The following is a 22804-nucleotide window of genomic DNA, read 5'->3' on the forward strand; positions in this document are numbered from 1 at the left end:
CACTCCGGAGCACTGTTTTGTGGAATTCTCTTTCCCTAAGCTTCCATGCAGGGGCAGAAGCCTTAACCTCCGGAATCCACAGATTGATTCCCTGCTGGCATGTTAGGCATTTTTACAATTGTCATAAAAATCCCATTATCTCAGCTTTCCTAACAGGCTCAGTGACTCATTGCAGCTAAATACCTGACTGGATACCAAGAGGTCACCTGCTACCCTCGCTCACAGGGATGTGACAGAGAGCTCTGGGGCAGACGTGGCTGGGTCTTCAACATACTTTCCCTCCCTGAGGCCGGGGCCATGGGAAAACACAATGATAACAAAAACAGAAAGGAATGATCTTGACCACACAGGATAACTGCAAATACTGGGAGATGTTTCAAGGAAAAACAAAAGTAAACTTACAGAGTTGGGAGGAGCTTGGAGATAAATTTCCTCATTCTCTTCTATCAGCACTTCCACGTTAGTAATTTTATACTTATCTGTGTTACTATTTGCTAATTCGCTCAACAAATATTTACTGAGCACACACTATATGCCAGGTACTATTCTAGATGCCTGGGCTACCTCAGCGACAAAGCAACCAAGCTGCCCTCTGGGCACTTAGAGTCCATGGGAGGAGAGGGAGAGACCAACAGCAGTAAATGATGCTATCTAATAAAAAGGTAATATGCAAATTAACCATCACTTCATCACAAAGATGGCGGTGCCCAGTCCTCTCAGCCCCACCGGAGTCCCCCAGTCCCAGGGGGTCAGTGGGGTGGGGGGGTTGGCCACTGAGAGTGGGCAGCGTGAGCATTCCACACCCAGCCGCAGATGGGCCTCTGGGCCGCGGAGAGCCTCTGGGCAGCAAGTGTGGAACGGCCAGGCCCCGCAGAGAGCTACTGGCACATAGATTCATGCACAGGGCTACGAGTTGTCATAATAAATAAGAATATGGCAACAATGTTAGAAGGGGATAGTGCTAGGGAAAACAGAAGAGCAGGTAAGCGATGCTGGGGGTGGAGACAAGTTGTAGCCTACGGTAGTTAGCAAAGTGGGCAAAGTGGAGGAGCACGCTGGTAGACAGGGCAGCTAGCCTGAAAGCCTGTGGAAGGAAGAGGCAGGAGGCCAGGTGGCTGGAGCAGAGGGAGCAAATGGGAGGGCAGTGGGAGAGGAGGTTGGGGAACTACAGGGAAGAGGTCACTGGTCACTGGCTCACTTAAGGGCTTTGGCTTTCATGAGAATGAAATGGGGAGCACTGAGAGCAGGGGAGAGGCACCTGTGAGAGCCCCAGGAGGTCAGGGTCAGTCTGCAGCCTCATGCCTAGGGCATGGCATCTGACAAGAGCTCAATAAATACCAAACACTAGTGGAATGAATGAATGAATGAATGAATGAATGAATCCAAGCCAGACATTGTGCCCATACCTTCCCAGAGATAGAACTGTGGATACTTCTGGACACATATGTTTTCAATCTGGTCATTGTAACTGGACCAGAGATTCATGTCCATATCACTTGGGTTGTTTTTCAAAGTTCTCATATCCAGATCCCTCCCCAAAAGCCCTGGTTCCCAGGCTGGGTGGGGCCCAGCCTGAGTATGTGAATCTCACACAAACCCACTGCCAGGTGAGAAACATAAATCTGGACATGCCTGCCAAATACTCAGCCCCTGGCATCATACCCAGCTCCAGGGCTCACACAGAATGAATGAATAAATGTGTGTTGATTAAGTTCATGGATGTATAAGTGCTTGAAGATGGCTAATCAATTGCCCTTCTCCATTTTCAACTCAGATGCTTAGACTCCTGTAAGTACATAGTTTTCCAGAGGCTGAGAGGCCAGGTTGCTGTGTGCTGTTTGCCTCCTCCACCCACATGCATGGGCCACTCCTCTTATCTGGGGCTCTTCCCTGCACTGGCTTCCACCTGATCTGCGCTCACTGAGGGGAGCACAGTGGGCCCTTATGCTTGGAGGGTGCAGGAATTCTGAAAGCAGAGGGCCTTTCACAACCCCGTGTATTTCTGCAGTGCTCCCAGGGGGCAGGGCCTCTCCTCGAGTGAGAGGATTGCTGAGGAATGAGGCTCTGTCAGACAGCCGGATGCCCCCGAAGAAAAAGGGTGCTGAGCTGAGGAGTGGAGGCAGGGTGTCAGAGGCTAAGAGGGAGGCCAGCAGTTCACTTCCCTTTCCACACAGGAGGGGTCCACCCACATTCCAGGAAGGGGATTAAATTCTTCCTGCAGGAAATGCTGGGGCTGCAAGGACTCCTTTCCTTCTTGCGGCTCCCCATCTCAGCCAGCCGCGCCCCCTCCGGAGCCCGGGGCCCCAGCTCAGGGCCTCTGGGTCTCAGATTCCCGGCTGTTGCTTGCAGGTGCTGGCTGCCTGGGATTTTTGCGTGTAAACAGTAAAGAGCCCCTTATTATCCTGACATACTTAGAATAAGTAAGGCCATTTTTTTTTTCTCTTCCCAGAATTCACAAAAGGCCAGAAATTCCACAAGGCCTCTGACTCAACTCTATTCTCTCTCTTCCTCTTGCTAACTATCCCTACCCTGTGACCTTGAAAGAACAGCCAGGAACCTGTGCTCTGCAGCCAGGCCTGCATCTGGGGCCATACCTGGTGGCTGGAAGGAGTCCCCTGACCCAAGTGTACCCCACTGAGGGGCAACTCTGAACTGCAGGAGACTAGGAAGTGCTTACCGAAAGGCCTCACACCCAAGCCAGGCAGCCTGGGTCTGATTCCTGGCTCCTTCATTTATCGGCTGTGCAGCAGATGAGTTATGTCCCTGAGCCTCAGTTTCTTCATGTCTGAAATGGGTGTGTCAATCATTTCTTTCTCTTGGGGAGGCTGTGAGGATTAAGTGAGATAATGCACAGAGGACACTTCACTAACAACAGCTATAATGATTGCATTTTCATTAGTGTTGAGCACCTGTCATATATTACTATACCAAGTTCCAGGACCCTGGTCTAAATGTTGCAGGCCCTCAGAGATCATTTCATCGAGCAGATATTCAAGGAAACTGGAAGTTTTGGGTGACAGAGGATAAAATGGGGTTCAAGATAGAAGGGAAGGAAAAAAAAAAAAAAGCCCAGCCTGAGTGACTCAGTAGTTGAGTGTCGACCTATGAACCAGGAGGTCACAGTTTGATTCCCGGTCAGGGCACCCCAGTGTGGGGTGTGCAGGAGGCAGCCAATCAATGATTCTCTCTCATCATTGATGTTTCTATCTCTCTCTCCTTCTCCCTTCCTCCCTGAAATCAATAAAATAGTTTAAAAAAAAAAGATAGAGGGGAAGGCAGGATTAAACCTCTGCAAAGAAATCAAGACAATTTCACAGAAGAAAGAAACACTTGAAAAGGTTTTGAAGGTTGACTAGGAGTCCTTAAGACAGATAAGGGGAAAGGACATCACAGGTAGAAGAAACAGCACATGTCAAAACTCAGAGGCCCAGCCAGAAAGCTGGTTTTGGAAGTCCAGGATATAGGAATTTAAAGTGGGAAGAGGAGCTTGGCCGGGGTGGCTCAGTGGTTGAGCATCAACCTATGAACCAGGAGGTTATGGTTCAATTCCCAGTCAGGGCACATGCTCGGGTTGTAGGCTTGATCCCCAGTGTAGGGTGTTCAGGAGGCAGTCGGTCGATGATTCTCTCTCATTATTGATGTTTCTATCACTCTCTCCCTCTCCCTTCCTCTCTGAAATCAATAAGAATATTTTTTAAAATAAATAAATAAATAAAGTGGGAAGAGATAAGGAGGCCAGGGAACCTTGCCAAACAGGGAGAGGCCCATCCTAGAAGGCCTTGCCCAAGAGAGCTCTAGACCTCTCCCTAAGGGCACTGCCTTGTAATGAAGGGTTTCCTTTTCGGAAGATCTCTCTGGCTATGGTAGGACGGGGTCAGGGCGCACACACCAGAAGAGACGGAGGCTGGATCAGAGATAGAAGATGGGCACAAGAGGCTGGGGCAGCGGCCCTCAAGCTTCACTCATTCTCTTGTCTCCTTGGTGTATGTCCACTTGCCACAGGAAACCGCCTCTTTGCCCACCAGGAGCACCTGCCTCGGGCTTTGGGAACCATTGATCCTGCTGGAGATGAGGGGGCCTGAGCCCAGCATCTGGGAAGGGAGAAGGGTCTGCTCCATGTGTAGTGTCAGCCAGGCTGGTCCCCCAAACCCCTGCTTCAACCTTTATGGCTGTTGCGACTTTGCTTGGGGCATGAGGGGCTCAGCTCCATGGCTGCTCTGAAAGGGAAGACCAGACAGGCATCCCCTGCCCTTGGTGACCTGGACTGTAATTGTTAGCACCCCTCCTCACCCAAACATACGGCTCTAGCTCTGCTTGGAGCATAAACAAGCAAATGCTCTTCCCTGAGAGGGAGAGAGATTTAAACAGACCCAAGGATGGCTTGGTGGCAGGCCAGTCTGTGAGTTACTGCACTGTGTTAGTGAAAACCATGCATGGAGAGGGAGAGAGAGGAGGAAGAAAGGAAGATGAGAAGGGAGGGAATACATCATCTGATTTCTCTTTACAAGAATCTTGTGAGGCAGACATTATTGTACCCATTTCACAGGTTGGGAACCCGTCTCAGAGACATGAAGCTACCTGCCAGGTTATTTCTAATAAGAAAGAGAACTTAGCTACCAGTCCAGTTCTACCTGACTTGAAAGCCATTGCTTTCTTTTAAAAGAATAAGGTTCATAATGACACCAATATAGCATAGCAACTATTTTTTAAAGCGCCCTTTCATTCTTCTCTTATTTGTGTGCAAAATATGTACGTGTCTTCCTTTTGTTCACCTAGCGCTATATCATAAGCATTTGTAATGTTGCTAAATAGTCTTTACAATAATCACTTTTACATAATATTCCAGTCTGTGGACATAACATGATTTACTGAGCCATCACTGAATATTTAGGTGGTTTCAACGTCTCAGGAGCATAATTCCTCCCCACCCCCACCCTTCCCAAGTCAGGCTCCCCTGGGATGAGTCAGGGCACCCACCTGCCCCACGTTGGGAAGGCTATGTAGGTCACTGGGGCCTGATCATGCCTGCAGTGGTGCAGCAAGGCATCCTGGAGTCTCGGAAGGTGAGAACTACTCAGAAAACCATGTCGTCTGCTGCCCCTCTATACACACACGCTGCCAAGTCTGGCATGGCCTTGCCCCTGCCCCTGACCTCATCCCCTCAGGCCATGAAATCGGAGGTGGTGCAGACTGGGGAGACCAAAGGCTGGCTGAGGTCCCTTCTTGCTGCTGGTGAAGGCAGCTCCATGCCCAGACCAGGCACCCAGATGACGCCAGAGCTGGTCAGCAATGATCCCAGCACTAGGATAGGAGCCAGACCCCTGCCAAGGGCCCAGGGCATTGCTCGGGCCCTGTTCTCTTGAAAGGCCCTTCCAGAGAGTTCTGTGTCCTCGGCCCCCTGGGGGGACACAGCCACATGCCAGGCTGGCGCACCAACCCCAACCCCACCACCCCCGACCACCACAACCGTTCTAAGATGGACTCTAGAAGCAGAAACACTCCTGGCAGGCAAGCAGACATGCACAACCGCCTAAGGTAAGCGGCGAGGATCACATTTTCAGGATGCTTCTCTGTTTTATCTGTTTGCAAAGCAGATATTTGGGGAGGCTGGGTTCAGAATCGCTTTGCGGTTGCCAGTCCCGTGGGAAATGGTTTGCATTCTTCACATAGCTGGAGGGCTGTGAGGCAACAGAGATGACGGCCCTGCTCGGCTCCGAGGCCTCCCCAACCCAAGGAAGATGAGCCACTGCCTCGGCATCTTCTGTCCTTGGCCGGGTCTGGTGTGGGACGCGCAAGACGTTCTTTCCAAGAAGGCAGGATGGATGGTGGGAAGTCTCCAGAGGGGCTATTTGGAGAGAGAGTCATCTTGTTACTTATGCAAGCCCAGGACTGGGAGTGCCTGCCAAGGTCATGTCCTCCGCACCCCTGCCCGGCACAGCACCCGTGTCCAGCACAGCACCCATGCCCAGCACACACCCATGCCAGCAGAGTCGCCCCAGGAGAGGCTCACCAAGTGTGCATTAGGGTGGCTTTCTTGGGCCACGGGGACCTCAGTTTCTTCTGGGTATGCTGCTGTCTGCTTTTTTTTTCTCTTTTAATAGAGAATATGTATCATTTTTTAAAAATCAATGAAGTTATTGTAAAATAATTAACTATAGAAAAAGGCCTCAGGGCCAGGGCATTTCACCTTTTGCCTTGATTGTAAACCCCAGGGTTTAGCAATCCTCCCTGTCAGAAAGTCCTAGCTGTCACCCCTAGGCACCCTCTCCTGCAGCGGCTCAGCCACTGCACTGCAGAAAGGAGGGGGAGCAGTGGCCTCCTGAGTCAGACCTGTGACAAACGTGTTCCTCACTGGGCACACTGGCCAGTGGCCAACAGCCACACCTACAGAATTCTCTGAAATGAGGAACTGCATTCCTGAGACCATTCAGTGGAGGTGGCCTCAAAGGACAAGCTGGGCTTTATTCAGCTCCGGCTCATTGCCAGGAAAAGCAGGGAGAGAAGTCCTCTGGTGTGTGTCCATAGGTCCTCAGGAAGCTCAGCCCAAGGCCCACTGAAAACGGTGCTGTCCTGGGAGACAGGCCTTCTGGATGGCCACAGCTTCCTTCAGGGCCTCAGGAAAGCACCAGAGAGAGGCACAGGTGGCGGAGAGAAAGCCAAGCAGCCTGTGGCCTGGGTGACCACCCTCTGACTGCTTGACATGACACTGGCAGAGAGAAATCCTCCTGGGAGCCTGATGCCAGGTGTGTGAGTGGGATGTGCCAGAGGCCAGGCACCTCCCCGAGAGGCCCCCGTCCAAGAGGAGGGAATGAAAGGCCTGCCTTAGACGTATAGGAAGAGCCCAGCAGGTGTGTGTGCCTGCGGCTGACAGGCCGAGAGCTCTCACGCTGCCTGAACTTCCTGTGAGCAGAGGCGCTCAGCCCTGGCAGCCCAGACACCGCCTAGAAAGCTTCTGAAACTCCCAACGCCCAGGCTGCACCGCAGACCAATTCGATCAAACTCTTTGGAGGTGAGAGCCAGCTTTCAGGTAATTAAAATATTCAGCCAGGGTTGAGAACCAGTGCTATAAAGAATTATCTGATGCATCCCAGCTTCATCAAAGGAAATAAGTAGGGCGCCTCTTGAGTGATTCATGGAGCCACCTTCTCCCTAAGGCCCGCCTCACTCTCCAGTCTCTCCAAATTCCTGACCTTATTCAAAACCCATCTCAATCCCTGCCTCCTGAGGGAAGCGCTTCCTGGCTGCCTCTGCTGCAGTGACCACTTTCCTCTGGAGTCCCCTGTCACTTAGGACTTGTGTCGCATGCCACACATAGCCTTCGGTTGACCAGTATTGGTGCTGTCTACAAATTGGGCAATCTGTTTCCCTGGGGCCAGGTACTCTGTTGCATATTATGCTTCCTTGTAACCCACCAACCTATCACCTACCACCATCCCTTGCCCATCTGATATGTTCAACAACTATTTTGGGGCTGACTTGCATTCTACTGCATTTCAACATTTTAGGCATTCTTGGTGAGAGAGAGGAAAGAATGCCTGATCCAAATTAGTGCTTTTAATGTTGACCCGTGATTGTGGTTAGAGAGGTGTGTGTGGTGGGAATGGGGTGGAAATGGCTGCAGGAAGAATGGCCAAGAAATGCCAGTTAGGCTATCTTCCAGGAATGCATGTGTGATCCACCTAACCTAGCCCTCACGTGGCCCATCTCTGCACTGAACATCTTCAGAGACACAGCAGTTCCATGGAGTGGTGGGCAGGGGAGGGGGGTTAACTAATTAAGAGCACTTTGAATATTTACTGCAGTCTCTCTTTTTTGTTTTTTGTTTTTGTTAATCCTCACCTGAGGATATTTTTCCCATTGCTTTTCAGAGAGAGTGGAAGGAAGAGGAAGAGAGGGGGGAGGGAGGAAGGGAGGAAGGGAGAGTGAGCGAAAGGGAGGGAGAGAGGGAGAGGGAGAGAGACAGAGAGACAGAAAAAGAGATAGAAACATCAATGTGAGAGAGACACTTCAACTGGTTGCCTCCTGCACACAACCCAACTGGGAGGCAAGGAGCAAACCCACAACCCAGGTGCACGCCCTTGACCAGGAATCAAACCCACGACCCTTGGGTCCATGGGCTGATGCTCTAACCACTGAGCAACCAGCTAGGGTTTTACTGCAGTCTCTTAAGGAAACTAGAATGTGGCAAATCTGAGATGCTGATATATCAGCTAGGCCTTGAGGGATGGAGAAAAACAGGAGAGGTGTTCCAGGCGGAGAGACTAGCTGTGATGGATGCAGAGGGACACAGTGCCTCCTGGGTCCTCAGAATGGCCAGTGAGTGTGGGAGGAAGTAAAGGATGGCGATGATTAAAGAGAGACCGGAAAGGAAGACAAGAGCCAGTATATGCAAGGCCTGGAACGCAGATGGGAGGGAGGGAGGGAGACCAGTCAGCACAACAGCAGGCCCTGGGAGAGACGTCTGGGCCAGAGAGAGGCTGCAGATGAGGGCTGGCACAGTCAGTGCACCTGTGCTACCAGGGAGGCTGCATCGGAGCCCCATGCCCTGTGTGGTATGTTCTCAGGACTGGGGCCAGCATTGGAGGGGCTCCCACACACCTTACGCAAGAGAGCCTTCCAGAGGTCCTGGCCTGCCTGGCTGGTCACCCCCAGACCCAGCCCGGCCACTCCACACTGTTCCCCCAGCATTTGAGCTGAGATCAGAATCCCCCCAGCCCTTGGCAGGGCCAGCCTCAGCTGCCTTCACCCACAGGGCGACATTTTCCATTTATTTCCAAGCCAAAGGGTATTTATAGCCATCACCAAATAGAAAAACAAACAAACAAACAAAAAAGAAGCAAATCTTTAGACTCAAACAACATGAAATATATTTCAATAAAAAATTTTTAACAGAGGAATGTCAATTTTTACCAAAAGATTTTAGGAGTCTGGGCTGCTTGGGTTTACCAGGAAGCTGATGCTAAGATGGAGATAGGAATGCAAGATGACTTAAGGGGGAAGGAGGTAACACCTGGGAAAGAGGAGGGAGAAAACAGACTTGTACCACCACCTGTTTCAGTCACTGGCCAAGGCCACCTCAAGAAGAGCATAAAAGCCCTGGCCAGTGTTTCTCAGCGGTTAGAACGCTGGCCCGAGCACCAAAGGCTTGTGGGTTTGATTCCCCGTCAAGGGCATGTACCTCCGTTGCAAGCCCATGTGTCTCTCTCACATCAATGTTTCTCTCGCTCTCTCTCCCCCTCCCTCCTTCCTTTCCACTCTCTCGGAAAAGCAATGGGAAAAATATCCTCAGGTGAGGATTTTAAAAAATAAATAAAAAGAGCATAAATGTGGTTCCAAAGCTGAGTAGACCCTCCAGGAGCCAACAGCTGTAGACTACCAGCTGACCACAGCCTTGTAGCTAGACAGTCCTTTCTTGGAGAGAAATCTTTGTGTCTGCCATCGAGCCCTTCCTCCTCCCACCCTCAGCTCAAATGGGCCACACCTGGTGTGCTTGAATCGTAAGGGGTCCCCTGCACTCTCTCCATCACCTTCCTTCCCTCCTGCCTCACTCGGCAGAGGGTATCTCTCTCCAGAATCTGTTCTGAGTTCTCCCTCCACTTCCCAACCCTCAAGCCTTTTCTTCACTTACCTCCTCACAATACTATGTCCCAAACTTGCCACAAGCAAAATTAGAATATGGACAACTACCTGGGGAAAGATCTGTGTAACTTGAATCACCAAGGACTCGTCTTCCTAAAATATGAAAAGCTCAACACAAATCACAGATGTAACCAAAGAGAAAAGTGAGCAAAAGATATAAATGAGTGGACTATGGAAAAGGGAATAAGATGGCCCTTAGATGAAAAGATGCTCAACCTGACTCATAGTTTAAAAAAACCCAAGTTAAGACTACACAGAGATACCATGTTCACCTATCAGATTGGCAAAGATCAAAACGTTTGACTCAGCACAGCGTTGGCGGGGAATCAAGCACACTCACACGCTGCTGGTGGGAACAGCAACTGGGAAAACTTGTATGGAGGACAATTTGGCAATGTCCCTCTAAGTTACAAATTCCCCAGATCTTCAAAAGGCAACAGAATGCAATGGTTAAGAGAATGGCCTGGAGCCAGAGCACCTGGATCGGAACCTCAGCACCTGGGTCGGAACCTCAGCACCTGGATCGGAACCTCAGCTGTCCAAGTCATCTAACGTCTCCCTGCCTCAGTTTTTCTCCTCTGTAAAATGGTACCCACCTCTGGAGATTCATGTAAGGATTAAAATACATTAATTATTGTAAAGCACTTACCACACTGCCCAGCCCTTAGTAAATGCCATGCAAATGTTAACTATCATCATTATTAATTGACCCAGCAATTCCACTGCTAGGAATTTACCCTACAGATATGTTTGCATATGTGTTAAATGAGTTTACAATGTTATTCATTACAGCATTGATGCAACAGGGGAGAAAACTGGAAATAATCCAAATGTCCATAAACAGGCTAAATTAATTGCGATGCCTGTATCTAATAGAATGACACACACAAAAAAGCTCTTTAGTACTGATCCAATGTGTACAGAATACTACCATAAGTTTTTAAATAAGGAGTAGTATAAACACAAGTCCACATTCCTTTATCCACAATTATGAAATTGAAAAATCTCTACAATAACAGAAGTTTAAATTTTTTTTTTCTTTCTTTTTTTTTTTTTTTTTTTTTTTTTTTTCCCAAACAACGTTTGGTAACAAAACCTGAATTTAACCGAACTGACTTAAGGCTGATTACAGCTTTATTTACCCTACTTGGTGCGGAAATATTAGCGTGTGTTATCACAGTCCCTGCTGAGGTGTGACATATACACACACTACCTTTGTTGTTCCAGGAGTAGAGGGTGCTGTCTCATCACAGGGCTTTCAAGGTAAGAAAGATAAAGAAAGATAAAGTCTGAGCACAGAAAAGGCAGCAGCGGTTTAGCACAGCCTCTGCTGCGGAGTGTGGCCCCACCCCCAGGTGCTCGCCCTGCTGTCACTACCACCCAGTAACAACCACCTGCGGAATGGAAGTTCCCCTGCAGGGCTACCTTTGTACGCACGTTGAGTTCCGAATTCCCAAACACACCTGCCCCCAAAGGTTCCAGATAAGGAACTGTGGGCCTTTATCTGCCTTTTTTCCCCCCCCCCCCATTAAAACACCCCTTTAAGGAAACTGGCTCTAATGAAAGAAACCGCCTGGCTGTGGGACAGGAACGTGAGAAACAATTTCACTGTGTTTGAATCCAAGAACTTTGAAGAGTCTATGGATGTCTTACTCACTCTGAAAATAAATAAATACCACTGAGGACTTCCTCGGCCCAGCTGCCGGGTCGTGTTAAAGCCTGAATGCCCGCTCCCGGGCATCTCCGTGGCAGGCAGCCTGGGAACTTCAACCTGGGAACCAGGGCTCCAGGGTGGGGGCCGGTAGGATGGGAGCCTCATCTCTGACTCACGTGCTGCCCTGGGCATGGTGGCGAGGCCTCCTCCCTAGAAGAGTGGAGATAATGGGAGTGACTAAGTGGCGAGCACTCCGATGGGCCGATTGGTGGGGAAGCCAGGTTTCCGCACCAGCACCGTATGCTCACCTTTCCCCTCCCAGCACCGTATGGGAGGGCGAGAGTCACACTCCACAGGCCTCCTCGGCTCCTCTCCTAACAGAGACCCGGTGGGAGGATGGCCTCCTCTCCTAACAGAGACCCGGTGGGAGGACGGCCGATGCATCTGTGCGTGTAGGGGCCCGCAGATTGAGGCTCAGGGTGGAGAGCAGGGTTCCGAAACCAGCCCCACTGAGCCACACCCACCAGGCTCATCAACTTTTCTTATCATTATCTAAGGAAAATTTATCACTAGTATAGTTCTATTTCATTCTTTCTAATGACTCTATAGCATTCCTACATATGGATGTACCATAACTTGCACAACCATTTACCTGTAACCGGACATTCAATTCTAATTTTGGGACACTATGGAAATGCCACAATCATTATCATTATTTGGAACAAATATTTGAGAACAGATGATAAGGAATGGGTTGGTGGTCAAAATATACACATGTAATGTGTATGTTATACTTAATTTTATGTAATAATTTTAATTGATGTTGCCAGATTGATTTTTAAAGACTATTAAATGCACATTTTTATAAACAATGTAGTATATGACTATCCCTTTCTCTGTGTGTCCACTAGCAATAGGTATTACCAGTCCTTTTCATTTTTTTCACTAACTTCTAGTGATTTTTCATATTTTTTGGCTCTTTGAAACTGCTCTTCCATAAATCACCAATATTTCTATTGGTTAAATAATCTTTTTCCTGTCAATCTATAAAAGTTTTTTTGCACCTTTTGTTCAGATTTATAAATACGGTTTCCAATTCTCTTGATTTGTTGACATTGTGTTATAACTTTTGCCACAAAAATTTTAAAAGTTTGCCCTGGCCAGGTGGCTCAGTTGGTTGGAGCGTCAACCTGTTCACCAAAAGGTCTTGGGTTTGATTCCTGATCAGGGCACATACCTAGATTTCTGGTTCAGTCCCAGGTCAGGGCAGGGCTGGTATAGGAGGCAATCCATAGATGTTTGTCTCTCACATCAATGTTCCTCTCTCTCTCTCTCTCTCTCTCTCTCTCTCTCTCCTTGTTCTCTCTCTCTAAAATCAATTTTTAAAAACAACAACATATCCTCGGGTGAGGATAAAAAATAAAATAAAAAGTTTAAAAGTTTAATCTAGTCAAATATGTTCATTTTTTTCTTTCATTGCTTCCAGGTTTCTGGTATTTGCTAAAGCTTTCCCCCACCTCAAGTCTTCATGGTCCAAGAAGGCTGCCAGTGCTGTAGCCATCACATCTGTATTACTGGCAGCAGGATGAAGAAATGGACAAGAAGAGCATCCCACCTCCCTTAAAAGGAACTTAAACAGAAATTTCCACATGAGAATTCTACTTACATGTCTTTGGTCATAACTCAGTTACCCAGCCAGAGCTAGGTGCAAGGGAAATACTTTCACGGCTGCCTTTGGGATATGCAATCTGCCACACCGATGCTTAGAACCAAGGGCACGCTTGCTTTGTGGCATTCAGTAGACAAGCAGAGACCACACACTGCTGAGGGCGATCTGGAACCTGGAAACCCATCTCTTAGGAGAGAAAAGGCCTCTATTTTGTCCCCCACAGGCATCATGCTTAAGACATAGGCCTACTAAGTCACAGAGAGGGCACCTAGGAGGGTCTCATCTCTGAGGCCGTGGAAGCACAACCCACAGTTGCCTCAGGTCCAGAGGTGGCACCTCTGCCTTGGGTCCCTCTCCTGGAGTCTTCCCCATGGAGGGGCTAAGGTTTGTGGCTGGGTGGGTATAGCTAAGTCTGCTGGCATGCAGGGCTGATGGCTTCTGAACTCCGGGAAGAACTGCCAGGCATTTCCAGGCAGATGGGGGCTTTAGGGGATGACTTATGATTCATGCCAGTCTGCGGAGTGTGTCTGTGCCAGAGAGAAAAACACAACATTGCAAATACTTTCTCAGTCACTCAGAAGCCCACTCGTCATTCACCGAGGGCCCAAACAGGGGCCAGCCACATCTGCCCAGATATTTCTTGCAGGTTTTTTTTCCCCGACAGTTCTGCTCTCAGGTGAGAAAAGCACCAAATGGAAGAAGTAAGTCAAGGGAGGACAGCTGGCCATGAAAAAGAGAGACCTCGAAGGTTCAGCTTGCAAGAAGCTGGAAGCAAAAGACAGCATTCCATGCTCTCTGGGCGATGTGGATCCCAGCAGGATGGCCTGCAGGCACAGGCCCATTCCACCAAGCCCCAGATGGCTACTCTTTTTTTTTTTTTTCTCCTAGCCCAGAGATCTGTTTATTGATTTTACAGAGAGAAAGTGTGAAAGAGAAAGAGAGAGAGAGAGAAACATCGATGTGAGAGATAAACATCAATCGGTTGCCTCCCAAACATGTCCCAACCTGGGATCAAACCCACAATTTAGGTACTTGCCCTTCTGGGAATCAAACCTGCAACCTTTTAGTGTCCGGGCCAATGCTCCAACCAGCTGGGCCACCTGGCCAAGGCCAGATAGATAGTCTTCTCCTAGTGCCTCCACCTCGCTGAGCCTTGGCTTCTCATTTCTAAAGCGGGGGTGGCCATCCTGGCCCTGCCTCCTGGCCAGTGTGAGAAGGGTTGATCTGGACAGTCCTCTGGGCTCTCATAGGTCAGAAAGCTCATGCGGCCCAGTGTGCTCTGCTACGCTTCTCTTGTGTGTGTGTGTGTGTGTGTGTGTGTGTGTGTGTTTTAATAACTTTAATAAAATTATATAAGCATTACATGTTCACTGTTAAAATAATCGGGAAACACAAACAAGAAAAAGGCAGTAAGAGAGAGAAAAGAGCTTTTACATCTCCGCATATGCTCTTACAGTTTCTAACACCCAAATATATTTTCAATAGGAACTTACTTTATATATGGTTGTGTTCTCTCATTTCTCACTCAAATAGATGCCATGAGTTTCTTTCTGTCAACAAGCAAATGTCCACGACATATTTTAATGCTTATATGATGACATTCTCTCAAAGCCGTATTCAGTTCTGATCATAGGATCAGCGTTACTGATTTTTCCTTTGCCTCGGGTCTCAATAGGCCTCACAGAGAACTGTTACTGATCCTGTCTTTATTTAAAATTTTGCTGTTTTGTTCATCATGGAGTGATTTTTATTTGCTAAAATATTACTTACCTTGATTACAGAATTTCTTGGTACCCCTTAGATTCTTCATCCTAGGCAGGTACCTCACTTGCTTTCACCCTCGTCACAGTCCTGTGTCATGTGAGTAGTTCATACGTTATGTGACTAACTGTTAGGATCCTAAGGTTGTTTCCATTTTTTCCAGTTTATTTGTCTCTGGATTTCCAGCACCGTGCCCAACACCTGGTACGTTCTTGCTAAATATTTATCAAATAAGTGCAGGAACGAACGAATGAACGAATTAATGAATGAATCGGTGAAGTAAAGAAATACTACAATGATCGTTCTTGGGGGAAGTGGGTGTCAGGAGAGAAGGGCAAGAGGTGGGAGCCACCTTGTACAGGAAAGCACCCTACCCCCGTCTGCCACACAGAGCTCAAGAAAGGAGGCAGCCCAGTCAGGCGGGCAGGGGACAGCTTTCTGGTGGCCTGGGTGTCCTCTCAGTGCACGCACTGCACAGGCCCGCCTAAAGGTGCCTTGGGAGGTTCCACCACTTCCTAACGGAGCCATCGTTACCCTGGCCTGGCCCTGGCCCTGGCCCAGGCAGCTGAAACCAAAACACTGCCACGTCCCCAGGGTGGGACTAGGACATGCTCATGCAGAGGCACACACACCCAGCCCCGAGAGCCTTCCGCACACAGGCTGACTCAGGAGCTACTTGGACACTAGGCTGCAGGCTCCCAGGCCAGGGCATCGGGCCTGTGCCCCAGTGTACAGCTGCCTCTCCACGGCAACAGCAACAGGGATTTTCCCAGCCCAACCAGTGTGTGGAATTTTAACCTAACAAAGCCAGAATCCAAGAGAGGAAATTCTAAGAACATGAAATAAGTCAGAGGAGCGGGGGGGGGGGGGGGGGGGGTGTTTATTTTCCATCCACTGCCTGGTCTTCTGCCTCCCCCTTCAACCTCCACCCCAAAGGGGGCGGGGGGTGGGAGGAAGGGGTCCGGATTCAGTTGTCAGCACCACAAATCTAAAGGAAACCCATCTTCCTGTGTTTGCCAAGGAACAATGCTGGAGAGGACATCCAAGGCCTGCACTTTTCCTCTGCTCAGAAGAATTTAGGTCCAGTGCATTCCTGGCAGGGGGGCAGACAAGGAATTTCTGGATGTAAACATTCCTGTCCCTTCACTCGGGATCATTTGGGACACACAGGTGGGGACATGTAGGACACCCAGTGGCCTCCTGTGATCAGATCCATACCACCCACACCAGGTAAGGACCTGACCGTGGATTTGGAGCCCAGGTCCCACCTAGCATCCAAACAGCTAAAAAAATTGCTCTCATCTGCCGCCTCAGTGTCTATCTCCCAACACTGTTTTCTCTTCTCCCTTCCTCAGCTCTTATCAGCTTTCATCACTCCTTTCCTGGATGATTGCCCAATTCCAGCCTTCCTGGCCCTGACCCTCCTTGCTTCATTCATTCAGGACCTTAAGATAGCCAATCACACCACTTTCATCTCCAGCATGCTCCCCTCCTCAACCAGGGAGGGTCAAAACAACAGGAAGTTCCATGACTGTGTCCACCTCCCCCCGCCCCGCCCCCCGCCAAATACCCCCTCAGGGTTGTAGGACTCGACAGCTGCCCTTTTCAGAGGTAGAAATGGCTATTTTAAGGGGGAAGATAAAGAGTCTGAGAATCGCCCTAGCTGGTTTGGCTCAGTGGATAGAGCATCGACCTGCGGACTGAAAGGTCCAGGGTTCAAGGGCACATGCCCGGGTTGCGGGCTCGATCCCCAGTGGGGGGTGTGCAGGAGGTAGCGATCGATGATTCTCTCTCATCATTGATGTTTCTCTCTCTCTTCTTTCTTCTCTGAAATCAATAAAAAATATTCAAAAAAAACAAGAGTCTGAGAATCAGGCCAAGTGTTGAGACCAGTCAGTGTTTACTGAGGATGCTTATGCGCCTCACCTCTCAGTCTCCACGGTACTCCAAAGCATTATGTCAGGTCCCAATCCTCCTTACCCTCCTCACAGGCCCGCTCCTGTGCCTCCTGCAGAATGGGCTTCATAAACCAACCAAGATCATGGAATCGACTGAGGTGGACACCATGATCCCTGCTGTGATGCAGTTGGCCACCTGGCAGGTCTGGGGGGCCAGGGGTGGAGCGGGGGGAGGGGGGGGGCAAGCCTAAGCTTTGCTTGGGGACACTTGGACCCCATGCTCTTCCCTCAGTCTTCACACACAAGGTTCCCTCAGTGTCTAGAATACTCTTCACCCATCTTTTGGACTAACTTCCTAACTGGCCTTTCAGGTCCTTTTGCAGCTTCCCCCGAAAATCCCTCCTAGATCCCCACCCTACTCGGAGTGGTTCCTCTGAGCCCCAACACCATGTGTGGGCTTCCTCGCTTTCTCTGGGTGTTTCAGCAACAGTCTCTAGAAGGTCAACTCCTCAAGGCCAGGGGATGCCTTGTTCACCTCTGTGCTCCCAGAATTTAGCTCAGGGACTGGCACAGAAGCTCGGCCAGTATTTGTCAAATGAACGAAATGCTTACTCTTGGGTTTTCAGTCCTACCTGGCTGGTCAGAAAGCACCTAATCCCAAACTGGATTGTCTGCTCTTCCTTTCTCTCCAGGCCTTGCCATCCACAATATGCCCTGAAAGTGGGCACATCTCAGGGTCTGATCTCCGTGTCCCCTGAAGCTGGTGGTGGAGAGCGTGGATGCTATCTCCCCTTCCAGCTCTTGGTCGGCCTTCTTGGGGCCTCAGCAGACTGCTTTTGGTTACCCTCCTTTTCTAAGCCACACCTGGTCTCAAAGTGCCCCTGCCCGGGCCTGGTCCTGAGGCCCCGCTGGCCTGCCAGCCCTCAGGGTTGTGACCTCCACCCGGAGGCTCAGCGGGCTCTGGCGGGGGGGGGGGGGGGGGGCGCAGAGGGGACCAGCCCTGGCCGCTGCCCGGCGTTCTCTGACGGGAGGGACCGAACTCGTGCGTTCAGGGCGCGCAGTGAACACCCTGTTCACATTCCTGGGCCGCCGGAATGTGGACAGGGGACGAGCCAAAGGCCGCATTCCTCGCGACCCGCGGGAGCTCAGCCCCGGCCCCGCCCCGGCCCGCCCTCCAGGAGGCAGGTCCCGAGCCCGGGAGGGCGCCCCCTGGCGGCGCGGGAGGCCCGGCGGCCGGCGCCCTCCATCCTCCACTGCGCTCCCACGGTCCGCCCTCCTCGCCTCCTCCCTGGCTCTCCACGCCCTCACCCAGCACGCCTTTTGGATCCCCAAATCCCCTTGTTCCTTTTCCCGGAAACTTCTGGGCACTATATTAGAACTCCTTTTGTTGCTTCCATCTCAGCAACCCCACTCCACTGTTGTCTTTGTTTTTTTGTTGTTGTTTGGTGCCAATCAAATCAGGTAAAAACCAATTGCCTCCAGACCCCTAACAGTAAAAATCCCAACCCCAGAGTGACTTTCTCTACCGGCTTCCCCTCAGGTACCCGGGGAGCCGACCCTGACCTTCTCTAGGCTCCTGCACCACTGGGCCTGCTCCCAGGCGGATCCCTCTGCAGGAATCCCCCACCCCTGAGTGTCATCTCCTCCCCACAGACCTGGATGCAGGAGCCTCAGGCCTCACCCTGTGCCATCAGGGTGACTCCCCCTGCTCCACTGAGGCTTAGGGGAAGGAAATATGGCCCATCCCTAGTCCCTGTGACTCTAGGTTGAAAATTGAGAAAATGGGCCAAGTAGGGCTGTTCCTTGGTCCCCACTGGAAAAAGCACCATTGCCCCACAGCAAGGATCACAGCTACTGATGGGAGTTGAGACGTCAAGAACGTTGAAAGCCGCCGGGCTACTGTGGCTTAGTTGGTGGAGCGTCCTCCCCTGCACTGAAGAGGTTGCAGGCTCAATTACCGGTTGGGACACACGGCCAGGTTTCTGCCCAGTTTCATCTCTCTCTCTCTCTCTCTCTCTCTCTCTCGCTCTCGCTCTCGCTCTCGCTCTCGCTCTCTCTCTCTCTCTCCCTTCCTCTCTTTCTAAAAACCAATAAAAACATATTTTTTAAAAAGGAGAAGAAAGGAAGTTGAAAGCCACAGGGCTGAGGTTTCCCATGATGGTGTAGAAACTCCTCATATCACATGCACACACACAACTGCACCAACATCAAAACACCACTGAAGCAAAAAAGTTACTCCTACCCTGTGGACAAACAAAGGGGTTCTATGGAAAATAACCTCACAGGGTGATCTGACCCAAAATTCCTAACTGGGCAGGTCATGGTGGTAGTCACACCCCAGGCACAGAAATTCTTTAGTAAAAGTTTGTATTATTGCTTTAAGCAAGCACTGTCCATTGTGTTTGTGCAACTAGGCTAACAACCTTTGAAATAAGTCATAAGCACCCTCGAGAGAGCACATAATTTTAACTAGCCTGTACTCTAATCCCCACCTTGCTTTCTCCACCCTCAAGTAATCTTCCATTCCTTCCCCCCTTAATCTCAAATGCATAAAAGACACTGTAAAGGAAGCAGAAAACATTCATAAATGCAGAGACCAGACTGATGGTTGTCAGAGGGGAGAGCGGTTGGAGAGCTGGGTGACAAAGGTGCAGGGATTAAGAAATGCAAATTGATAGTCACGAAATATGTCACGGGGATTTGTAAAGTGCAGCCCAGGGAATATAGCCAATAATATAGTAATGACTATGCATGGTGCCAGGTGGGTACTTGAATTATTGGGGGGAATCAGTTGGTAAATTTGTATAATTGTCTAACTGCTATGCTGTACACCTGGAACTAATATAACATAATATTGAATGTCAACTATAATTGAAAAAGAAAGTTTAAAAACAAAACAAAACATTGCAAAACTGTCATTCTCCAGAGCATTTGAGAAATTGTTCCGCAGCATATGTCATCAGTTTTGGCTCAAACTCTTTTTTTCTTTTTAATATATTTTATTGATTTCTTTTACAGAGAGGAAGGGAGAGGGATAGTTAGAAACATTGGTGAGAAAGAAAAATCGATCATCTGCCTCCTGCATACCCCCCACTGGGGATGTGCCCGTAGCCAAGGTACATGCCCTTGACCAGAATCAAACCTGGGACCTTTCAGTCCACAGGCTGACGCTCTATCCACTGAGCCAAACCGGTTAGGGCTGGCTTAAACTCTTATAAAAATTCTCTACAGGTTTGGACATTTCTTATGTTGACAACCCCTAACAGGACTGGGCTGTACCTGTGTAAGTCACTTCCCACCCTCTAGGGACTTGAAGGAGAGGAGTGTGTACTGTTTACTTGCTGTTGAATAAGGGGACAGGCAGCTTGTCTCCCCAGATACCTGGTCACCAGGAATGTGGGACAGTGCTGGGAAGGCCTGGACTTCCACCCATTTTCTGAGCTTGTTGCCATGTGTCAGTCTCAGTGGGAAAGAGGCTGCAGCCTAACACAGTTTGCATATAGGGATTTGCATGTTTATCAGCCCATAGCAGTTAAGGACTTGCCCTGTGGTTCCAGGGACACCTGGGAAGCCAATAATGAAACAAGGCATGCCTGGAACTTGCATTGCTCACCATCAGGAAGGGCTGTGAATGTTGCCAGGAAAGGTGGGAAAGCAGAAGCCAGACTCTCATTGGCCACGTACCGTACGTCCTTGGCTGCAGGGAAAGGTGAGGAGTCGGGAGAGCTGGCTTGGAGGTGGGGTTTGATAGCTGGTTCACCTTGCTTGCTGGGTTTCTCAGCCTCTAGGAGGAAGAAAACACAGCAGTCCCTTCCTGCCTGGCAGGTGTGCACATCTGGAGGTAGGTCCAGAGTGACAAGGTGGCAAGAGGCCATGCGGCCCTAGTTTGAGGTTGCAGCCCTGACTCCCGGTTTGCCTCCTCCCCATGACACAGAAAATGGACATTCAGATGTTTCTCACCGCTCTGACCTTCATCAAATGGCTGCCAGGGTTCTGTCTCAGGGGTACCAGGGCGCTTGAGGGGATAATGACTTAAGTTAGACACAAGAGAAGCTCCAGGGATGAGCCTGTCCATTTTACAAACGTTTACTGAACCCAGGCCCTACCTCCAAGAGACTTACTGTCCAGGAGGCAGACACCCAACCTGGCTGGTATAAGGAAGGCAGAGTGATCAGTAACAAGATAGGGGCAGGCCCAGAGACAGTGGGAGGACTGGGGAGTGGCGCCTGCCCAGCCTGGGACAGAGTGTGGGCACAATGGGTCCTGTGGAAGGGGCTGTTCTCCAGCGAAGCCCTGAAAGAGTTGTGATTGACCAGGGGGTGTGGGGCAGGAGGCGGAGCTCTGATTCCCGCCTGTGCTCTTTCGTATCTGAGGCCAACATTCCATTGTGCTGATCTTCTGCTACACGCAGCAGTTCTCAACCTGTGGGTCGCGACCCCTTTGGGGGTCGAACGACCCTTTCACAGGGGTCGCCTAAGACCATCGGAAAACACAGATATTTACATTACGATTCATAACAGTAGCAAAATTACAGTTATGAAATAGCAACGAAAATAATTTTATGGTTGGAGGGTCACCACAACATGAGGAACTGTATTAAAGGGTCGCGGCATTAGGAAGGTTGAGAACCACTGTGCTACAGGATCTCTGTGGGTTTTGCTGGGCATGTGGCTGGATTGGCTAGCCTTTAAGTTGTGAGTTTTAAAGTCATTCTCTGAAGATGAGTGGGATTCTAATTCCTACTGGGCCCAGGTGGGATCTGGTTTCAGGGATGAATTTGCCTCAGAAATTCACCTCCTTCGCCTGGAGTTCCTTCAGGCCAGGGTCCTCTTCATTGATGTGTGGAGCATCATCTCACTCACAACCCTGAGTGTCCAGTTATGTGGGGAAGGACTGGATGGGGAGAGCCAGGTCCCATCTGCTGCTAACACTCTCACACACTTAGGTGAATGGCCGCCCCCCTCTCTCCCCCTTCCCCCCCTCTCCCCCCTACCACCACCACCGAGCCTCAGTCCACCCTTGTGCTTCAAACCAATAGAAGGCTGCCAGGCCTTACTTTTCCCATGTTAAAAAAATAAATTGAGGTAAGAAACTCTTTAAATAGTTTTTTAAAGTATCATTATACAGAGTAATGTTTCTTAAAATTCTGAGTGTGCTTCAGAATGACCAGTTGGTGGGCAGTGGGAGAAGGATTTATTTAAAATGCATTTCCCTCGGCCCACTCACAGATTCTGAGTCAGGAGGTTGCAAATGGGGCCCAGGAATCTGCATGTTTAAAGTTATTCTAAGGACTCCTGATGCCCTTGGTCTTTGGAAGGCACTTTGGCAAGAAGTGACACAGATGACCTTACGTCTGTTCTCAGTAAGTCCACTTAAATGACCTCTGCCTCTGTCAAGCTTTGGACAAATCCCATGAGATTTTTAAATCTTTTGCACCTGAAAGGAAACACATAGGGAAGGGGGCTGAGAGGGCGGCCCTGCATGTGCAGGATGGGAAAATGTGCAGTGAACCAGGGTGGACCCTCAGGAGTCCACAAAGTAGACACACTCCAGTGAGCAGGGTAGAGGGCTACACCACAGAAGGCTGCCTCCTCCTCCTCCTCCTCCTCCTCCTCCTCCTCCTCCTCCTCTCCCTCTTCTTCCTCCTCCTCCTCCTCCTCCTCCTCCTCCTCCTCCTCCTCCTCCTCTTCCTCTTCTTTGACAGGAATCAGACACTCATGAAGCAGACCAAAACCAAAGAAAACCACCCAATTTCAAAACTTGGTTCACGTTTGGGAATCTGAACCAAATCCCAAAGGAGCGAAGTGCTGATGTCTGGCACTAAAACAGCATCAGCTACAATCTTCACAAACCCAAAGCTTAGGCCCTTGGCCCACAGCCAATTTGAAGAAATATCAGGACAGGGACACTGGACTGTTGTCAGCCACACACCCCAGCGAAATCCAAGCTCTTTTGATCAGCACCTCAGCCTCCAAACAGGTCTTTGCTTGCACCCCTGATATACCACAGAGTTGAACTGTCTCACTCGCTACTACTGCTGATAACAAGGCACGGCTATTTTTGATATTATAGTAAGGCCCATCCTAAGTGATAATAGATACACTTTTAAGTAGTTTTGACAGGTCTGAGTTTGAGAGTCTGATGTCTTGTCAGATCTGTTTTTATGTCAGAATGCAGCTAAGT

The sequence above is a fragment of the Plecotus auritus genome (genome assembly GCF_963455305.1).
Source record: "Plecotus auritus genome assembly, chromosome: 6".
NCBI lineage: Eukaryota > Metazoa > Chordata > Mammalia > Chiroptera > Vespertilionidae > Plecotus > Plecotus auritus.